The 9,442-nt window shown below is 29.0% G+C and overlaps 1 long non-coding RNA gene across 3 annotated transcripts; it reads left to right on the top strand.

The window, feature by feature from the left end:
* The first annotated feature begins 1,269 nt into the window (after nucleotides 1-1,269).
* On the top strand, nucleotides 1,270-6,270 carry LOC140436821 (uncharacterized). 3 transcript variants are annotated; one of them, XR_011950309.1, is made up of 5 exons: nucleotides 1,273-1,413; nucleotides 1,575-1,681; nucleotides 1,882-1,988; nucleotides 5,921-6,183; nucleotides 6,240-6,270. It is a non-coding gene; the product is annotated as an uncharacterized lncRNA (long non-coding RNA). The 3 variants fall into 3 exon arrangements; XR_011950308.1 differs by having other exon boundaries at nucleotides 1,270-1,299; nucleotides 5,921-6,270; XR_011950307.1 differs by having other exon boundaries at nucleotides 5,921-6,270.
* The last annotated feature ends 3,172 nt before the right edge of the window (nucleotides 6,271-9,442 follow it).

Below are 9,442 nucleotides of genomic sequence, written 5' to 3' on the forward strand. Positions count from 1 at the left end.
AAACTTTAGTTTGTGTAACTTCAAATACAATGCTCATAATAATTAAAATCCCTATACTCCATGAAATTTCTTACAATACCTATAAAATCTACTCCATTCCAAATAAAGATCATGTTATGATTTTGCCACCTGCAAGCTACTAAGTAGGTAGTTAAGGGGCTGCATGCAATCAAGAATACAGCAAAATAACGTGGTACAGGCAAAAAATCCTTGATTGTGTAGTCTGAAAGGGGTTTGTGGATCAGCGTTGGGAAATTGATGGGGGGCTATGAAATCATAATGTTTGGCTTTAATGGGGGGACTGTGGATCATGATTGTTATATAGGGGTGTATTACTAGTTCTTGGAGAATCTAAAAGGTCCTGTGGGTGTTATTCTGGGGGTTGGCAGTAGGTTTGGACCAAATTTCTGAGTATTATGTGGATTTTCGAGTAGAATGATATATCCGACCGTTCTGGGTGTATGTATGTATGTATGTATGTATGTATGTATGTATGTATGTATGTATGTATGTGTATGTATGTATGTATGTGTGTGTATGTATGTAAAAAATAGAAAAGAAATATAATTCTATTTTTTTTATTGTTTTAAAATGTATGTATGTATATCAGTATACTAGTTTTCTTAGAATCACACACTTTAGGTACGAAAAGAATTGTTTTATTGATGAAAAGTAGGCTGTTGTATATACTACTAATAATAATATTTAGTTGTGATTAAATATTTTTATACAAGTACATTATTTGCTTTAAAAATGTCCAAACTAATAATTTTGTATAAATTATTGTTAAGAATTTACCTGGTATTAAACAAAACCAATAATATAATTTAGTTGTGATTAAATATTTACTAAATATACAAATACGTATCTGCTTTAAAAATGTTATTAAGAATTTTTACTTGAAACCGGAGAGAAACAAGTCCATTAATTATTCATTAAATATTGCAAAAATAAATATTTGCATTAATTGATTAGATCAATAATTTTTGAATAAATTATTATTAAGAATATTAACCTTAAGAGTATTAACAAAGAAAGTCGTTATGAATTGACTTGTTTATTGGGTAAACAAGTCCATAAACAAATGTTGAAAAAGATGACATTATAATCTGTATAATATACAAAAACATTATGTCGATAAATTTTTAAATATTTAATTATATTATATAATAATTCTAAGTCATTCGTATGCAAATCACATTCATATTAACATCCTTAACTGTATATAAATAGGTGCACAAACAAAAAAAATCATTTTATTTTGTCTTTAAACAACAAAAGAAAACAACTACTAATCTGGCAAGTAAAATTATTTTTTATATATCGACACTTTAGAGGTAAAACTCACTAAGTGACATATTGGGCAAAAATGTGTTTTTTCACTAAGTACATTAATTTTTGATGTTCTACAAGGTAAATAATTCAATTTCAATTCAAGTTGATACGCTATCATAGTTACTATTTAGTTTAAAATCAGTAATCATTAAGTACCGTTTTACAAAAACATACGAAATGCCAATTATATTTATTGATAATATCACACAGGTGTGACTAATTTAATTTATTGTTCGCAGATCACAATCCAGAATTAGAGATGCATGTTGACTCACAAGTGGAGAATGGCAATGAAGATGTCACAGGAAATGAAGAACGAATCGACCAGCTATTACTACAAGCCGATGTAAGTACTATGTAACTACGTATTATAATATTTTACTTTCTCCCCACCACACAAGGGCAGATTTTTAAAAGTCTCTCGTTCAGTGCCAACTAGTCAATTCTATTTTTTTTTTTAAATTGCTAAGTTGACGCTAAAATTACTTTTAAAAATAAGCCCTCGGGTACTTAAACTATGTGACTAATTTAGTCTGTTGTACACAGGTTCATAATTCAGAATTCAAGATTAAAATGACTCTCAAGTGGAGAATGAGACTGAAGGTCTTGCACGGAATAACAAACAGATTGACCAGCTGGTTATACAAACCGATGTGAGTACTATAAATATTGTAATATTTTTATTTTATGCTAGCCTGCGTTATGTAGCACATTAATTTCCCAATAATAATTAATTGCAGTCTCATATGTTTGTTATTAATTAATCTGTTCACAATTTTTTTAATTTAGTATTTTGTGGTGCTAATTTTTCAGAGCAAACTGGTAAATCTTTATGCAAATCGTGTAGTTTAACGGGATAGCTTAAATCAACTTCTAGTATATATCCAGTTAAAGAATCACTTGGTACAGATGTTACGTCAAGTTTTTCAGGTTCTTCAATCCAATGAAAATTTTCGTAAGGTAAATACTGACTTTGAGCCCAACCATATTAGTTGTTTACATCAAAATATAATATATATTTTGATTCTTGAGAAGGATCATATTCATTCATATATTTATTGTTAGCTTCAGAAAACCTATTACTACATTGACTAACTCCTCCACGAATAGAGCTTTCAAAAAACAACAACATATCTACATCTTGTAGAGTTTCCAATTGACATTTTGTATATTTTAACATACAATCCCAAGTGTCACCCGGTAGTGTAAAATAATGTGCAGGATCTAAATTATATGTTCGATTACACATTTTTCAAAAATTTTCAAAACAATCTGCCAATAGTATTATATCAGTTTTTAAATAGAGATCACTATAAGATCCTAAGTCCGGTATATTAAAATTTTTCCAAACTTTTTGAGCGTGAGCTTAATCTTCCTCGCTAATTTTCTCATCATTTAATTTGTTATAAAAATGTAATTTGCTAGGTAACTGGTTTTCATTAAGTCGTTCTATATTGTCTATATCATCGTAACAAAAAATTCCTTTTCGTGACAATTCAAAGTTATCTGAAAAAACGTTCTTAAATTCTGCTTTTAAATTTTCCAGTTGTTCTTTATTTAAAAATTATACCATTTTCTCTAAGGGAAATCCCATAAATCGAAAGGAATGTAAGAATCGAAATTTTATCTTGGTTTTCTGATGGAAAACAGTAAAACTAATATATTTCTCTTTGTTTAACAGAATCACTCTTATAGAATATAATTTTGCTAAATCTCTAATTAATAGGTGCGAGTCGTATCCCATTAAATTATGAATTAGAATTGGTATTACAAACGAGTTTTTGTAATTAAGTAAGGTTACAGTTTTGGTGAACATAACCTCTAAAATCACCTGTAAGATGTGAATGATCTCTAACAATTATATCCGTTGAAGAAAAATCCTTTTCACAAATATGACAACTTTTTGTTGTTGCATTTTTCAAATCTACTTTTACATTTAATGGTCGAACAAATTTTAGCTTGGATGAAATAACCGTTGCAATTTTATCTAGCTCATTAGCAAACCAAGTCATACAGTCAAGTCCACGAAAAGAATTGTAATATGTAAAAGAATTATCATGGAAACATTTCAAATAGTAACCTGCCGAAAATGGTACATGTTGTTGGTAACGTTGTCTATTTTCTAACGTTTCTAATTCTCTTAGAGGTTTTAATATTGATTCAAAATCTGCATATAAGACAAACGGAACTATTTCTTTGTTAACAAAATTGTTAAACTTTATAATTTTGTTTTTACTAAACATGACTCTACAATCATTGCTTTTTTCACACATTGTTATATGTTCATTTAACTTTTCTTGAGAATAAAAATAATTTAAACATCTGTCACATATATATTTTTTCACCTTTTTCTTTGATATGATAAATCTTTAATCCAACAATAATGGTAGTTAATCTTGTATTTTTCGTTATTGTCATCTTCTTTATCAACATTATTATTATCTTCTTCTTCTTCTTCTTGACTACCGTCAGTTGTAGTTATATTTTCATCTTTTGGAAGGTAGATATCTTGAACTAACAGAAGATTAACATGTCTAGGTTTCTTGTTTTGTGTTACTCTTAGAACTACAGTTACAAAAGATCCGTTTCTATTCATTTCCAATCCAAATACGTTTACCGAAATATCATTCATATTTTCAAATTTTGATATTTGCCATATAGGCATAGGCAACTCCAAAGAATTCATATTTAATACTGTAGTATAAAATGGATAAGACGAGGTACGATTTAAGTTAAAGTTATTCACTGGTTGATATAATGCACTTACGATGCTCCAATAAAAACAGGCATTATCGTTGTTTTTTACATTAATACATGCTTTTTTATTTAAAATTTCTATAGGAAGAGGAATAAACGAAGACGATCCTTTACCTATTTCATATTTGTTTACATTAATTTCAAGAGATATTAAATTACTAAGACTGTAACCACTATCTTTTTCTTGAAAATTTTCTAGTTTGTTTAAAAGAGGTTCCTCAATATAATTGGTAAACCACTCCTTCAAGTCAGTACTCCTATCGATTACTTCAGTGCGTGTACGAAAATATTTAAGTGATGTCACTTCTTCGTCCTGTTTTTTTCAAATAAATTCGGCACAAAATGTTGAGTTGACTTTAGTAGAATTTAAATTTATTACAAATTGTATCATTTTTTGTTTAAAAATAAGAAAAGCATCTTCGAAGAATTTTTTTACATCTTTATGAAATAAATTAATAATTATTCCTGTATGTATGCGACCTTGAAAAATTGATGCTTAATTTTCCACTTTACTCCTAAAGTCGATTTAGTATCATTTTCTTTATTTTTTGCTTTGTAACATTGTTTTTAATATAGTTCGTATTCTCTTCATTTGTGCAATATTGTTTAATACTTTTTTTCGTATACTGACAGATATAACTAATTTTTTAATGAGTTTGTTACAAACTGTTATATTGTTTGTTATAATTTTAATCCATTTTTCAGCCTTTCCGTTATGCCACGTATCTTTTAAAATTTTAAAAGCCTCATCTACACTTTTTAACATGTTATCACTTGTTCTAGCGACTTGTTCCATCGACATATTAGCAATAATTATTATAATTATTATAGAAAATAACAAAAAAAAAATAAATAAAATTTGCTTACCTTACAATTTCTTAAATTCAAAATTAGGTGAGGGTTTAAAGGTGGTAGAAGTTACCGGTTTCAGTCCCTTAAAGGAAATTCCGTAGTTACCGCTACTTAATTCTAATAAATGAGGTTGTATGTGTTCTGTTGTATATTTCGGGAGAAATATTACGTTTCTTGTAGTTCTATCAACACCGTTTGACCAAATCGAGTTTGCACTATTTTGCAATTTACGATATTAAACGTTTCTCCTTGTGGAAGATCTTGTAGTCTAATAGTTGCTTTTCTGCTCACTGCGCAGCTGGCATTGATTGCTAAAAGATCCATATTCTATAATTAAAAATAATTTACTAGTCTACGATTTAACTAAAACTAAATAGTATTAATATTATTAATAAAAGAATTGTAGAAAAAGATCTAAAATATTCGCACTATTTGTATAAGAATTATACTAAAGACATATCTGTAATAAAACAGATTTCAAAAATGACTCAAAACAATAGAAAATAAAAATTCATGTAACGTTAGAAATTTTAAAGAATCTGAAATGTAACATAAAATAAAAATCAAACAACACTGAAATAAATTTTTCAGTAAATACAAATGCGAAACATTATTGAAAAGGAATTTTGAAAATGTCAAAAATTAATAGAAAATACATATAATACTAGAAATCTTAAAAATTATCTCATTTAACTTAAAATAAAAATCAAACGACACTTACATATATTACAAATACGAAACAACAAAAAATAACATACTAGATAAAGTAAAAAGAAAATAACATACTAGATAAAGTAAAAATGTTTATCCATTAATAAATATACTAATACATAAAATATATGTATAAACTAATTGCACTTACTGAAAATTGAAGTATTCAAAACCACTCGTTACAATTTGTTGAATGATGATAAAACACGTTGGGACTTTATATATATTTATACTACTTCTCTTAACACATTTTTTTTTGTTTCAGAAATGGAAGGTAACTATGTCACTACACAATAAACAACAACTTCAGAGGTGTACAATAATTTTTTATTTTACTCATTTTAGCAGCAATAAGAGCGTTTTTGCAAAGAAAATTACCAAGTCATTTAAGGAGCCGCCCCTTAGGGGTCCTGTTTGGACAAGAAGATGCGGCTCCCATATCTGCCCAATATGTTGGGAGAGTTTTAAATTACCGGCTTTTTATTATAGAAGAAGAGCCAGTAGTTATAATATGGGCATTAAAGAGTAGTAAGTTTATTTATTTATGATTCCAAATTGATACTAATGTATTTCTTTTATTGCAGCTTGATGAATTAATTAAATTTTAGAACGACACTATGTGTTTCTTTTTCCCCTGTCGTCCTTTGTTTTGTATTATGTTTATTGACTTGTTTCCCCAATAAACAAGTTAATTTATAACGACTTTATTTGTTTAATAATAGATTAATATTCTTACTAATAATTTATTCAAAATTATTGGTCTGGACATTTTAAAGCAAATATGTTTTTACAATACATATTGTATCGTAAATATTTAATCACAACTAAATATTATTATTAGTAGTATATACAACAGCCTACTTTTCATCAATAAAACAATTCTTTTTGTACCTAAAGTGTATGATTCTTTCTGATAGAAAACTAGTATACTGATATACATACATACATTTTGAAACAATAAAAATAATTAGAATTATATTTCTGTTTTTATTTTTTACATACATACACACACACATACATACACATACATACATACATACACACACATACATACATACACCCAGAACGGTCGGATATATCATTCGTGATTAAACACCCAACATAATTTTCATTCATGACGTCCAACTGCATCACATTATACTGCAAAATCCACATAATATTCAGAAATTTAGTTCAAACCTACTGCCAACCCCCAGAATAACACCCACAGAACCTTTTAGACACTCCAAGAACTAGTAATACACCCCTATATAACAATCATGATCCACAGTCCCCCCATTAAAGCCAAACATTATGATTTCATAGTCCCCCATCAATTTCCCAACGCTGATCCACAAACCCCTTTCAGACTACACAATCAAGGATTTTTGCCTGTACCACGTTATTTACTATATATATTTACTATATACTATACAAATAATAAATGGTTCGACACTTGTATAGGACAAGGCGATAACATAGTTTGTTCAAACTATGTACAATCCAAATGTAACATACCCAATGTAGATAATTGCACAAAAACATTAATCACAGAGAACTTTTTCCAAGAAACCAGCAAAGTCATATTGCTAGGAATAGTTCACCCGATGAGAATCCAGCAGATAGAAATTAATTCAACCAGCCTCTTGATGACAGATGTACCAATAATGATTGAAGGTATCCAATTTAATAAAAAGACGTCACAAAACATTTCCATTTCAAAAATTTTTCCAATAAAATTAATACCAAACCATGAGATGAAAATCGAAAAATTAATAATCCCAGAGACACATGGCCACATTCAACCACTAGATACCATAGAAGTACTACCCCGATTATCAATAGGACTGAGCACCACTCCTGTTATAATATTTTTACCTATTTTAGCTTTCCTAATAATCCTCCTAATTAATAAAACAAAACGAATTTCCAAAATCCTATTTGGAGAAAAATTGCATCCTGCCCAGATCCAGATATTAGACGAGCTGATAGCCGAAGTAACCAAAACTTCGAGGACGAAGTCCCATCCAATGGAGGGAGGAGAAATGTAGCCATAAGCTCCCCTACTATTAAGAATCAGCAGATTCCGATATCCGACGTTATAAATAGGAAGAAATCAATATTATTATTATTATTGTAATTATTATGTTTCAATAGTCAAGTTTAAATCATTAAATGTAGTAGTTTGTAGTATTTCTCAAAATTTGTAAACTTTAAATTTCGAAATAAAGATTTTTTTTGGGAAACTCAACGTTGAAGAAACATTTCTATATATATGTTTGGTTGTGCATGACTTTTAGCTAACGTTAGTAATTGAGACTTAAAACAGTATTAAGGAAATGTAATATTTTTATTCGTTAACCATTCTTTTATTTTATCTACGGTCCAGGTATTTGTTGGTTGCTTATTTAAAATTTCCGACTGGTACGCAGCATTATCCAGTACTATAACGGATGGTTCATGTAAACTTGGCAACAGTTTTTCTTTCAAGCATTTTACAAACATCTCCGTATTCATATTGTCATGATAATCGGCTGATTTTGATTTTGATGAAAACACAAGATCTGCTCTCTCAATAAAACCATGTTTTTCACCTGCATGCACTATAATATATCTCTTTCCCTCGTTATAGATGTGTTTTATGGATTTTATGCTCTCGTCCTGCCAAATTCGTTTGATACCGCCTTTAGCAAAAATCCATGTTTCGTCCAAATAAACGAAGGAAGAACATTCTTTTTTAAATTTGTTATAATTTCTTAAAAATTCTATTCTTTTGTGAACTACACTAGCTCTTTCACACAAAGCCTTTCTATTGTCTTTTGTCTTCCTTTTTGAACTTAAAGCCAATCTGTCTTAAAACTCTCCAGAGACTTGTTCTGTGAATTTCAAATATATTTCAATTTTTGTAGTACTGAATCTAAAGAAACATGTTCTTTCTTTTCGCGCATTTTATATATTGTCTCACGGATTTCAAATTTGCAACCTTTGAGTTGAGATTTTTATTGTGCGACATGTTGTTCACTTTTTTTTTGCATTTTGCAAAACCGACTTTAGTTTTGTTTCACTAATACAGAGTGAATCACACACACGTTTATGTACGGATTGAACAGGTCGCAAAGGGCCCCCGTTTGATTTCTCAGCAGTAAAATAAGAAAGTACATTAAATATAAAGTTGTCTACATTTAAAACACGTCTCAGCATTTTTGGCTTCAATAAACAAATACACTATACTAAACTCTCTCTTAACGGACACCTCTCTTCACCGGAAATCTCTATACGGACGGTTTTTAAAACTAAAATCAGTCTGCGATATATGAAACTGTATGTAAATTTTCGTTACTTTTTAATATCTGTAACGACTCGGTACTTTAACTATCAATAGCCAGTATGTTATACCCGTTACTTTCGGAACTTTTAAGAGTACATCCACTCAAAGCAAACAAATATTTAAAACTAACAAAGTGAAATATTATATAGATTCTTTTTCTGGTTTCTGAACCATCGTTCTGTCAATTTCTTTTCAACATTTATTACAGTTGTAGTACCTAATAAAGTAATAAAATAGTGTAATATCAAAGAAACCCGGCACGCTTCTTTGGTGTATACATTTCACCGAAATCCAACCCAAATGTCTGATGAACACATTTGCGTAAAAATGAGCGTTTGCGTAAAAATTTTTGTTATTTTCGGATTAAATTTCACAATAAATTTTGCGTCTATCTGAACATCTATTAACTGAAATAATTTTAGTTCAGATGTCATACTAACAGTAGATCCTTTTTATTGGAATAATAATTAGACCAATTTA

This window comes from Diabrotica undecimpunctata, chromosome 3 (assembly GCF_040954645.1).
Source record: "Diabrotica undecimpunctata isolate CICGRU chromosome 3, icDiaUnde3, whole genome shotgun sequence".
Classification (NCBI taxonomy): Eukaryota; Metazoa; Arthropoda; class Insecta; order Coleoptera; family Chrysomelidae; genus Diabrotica; species Diabrotica undecimpunctata.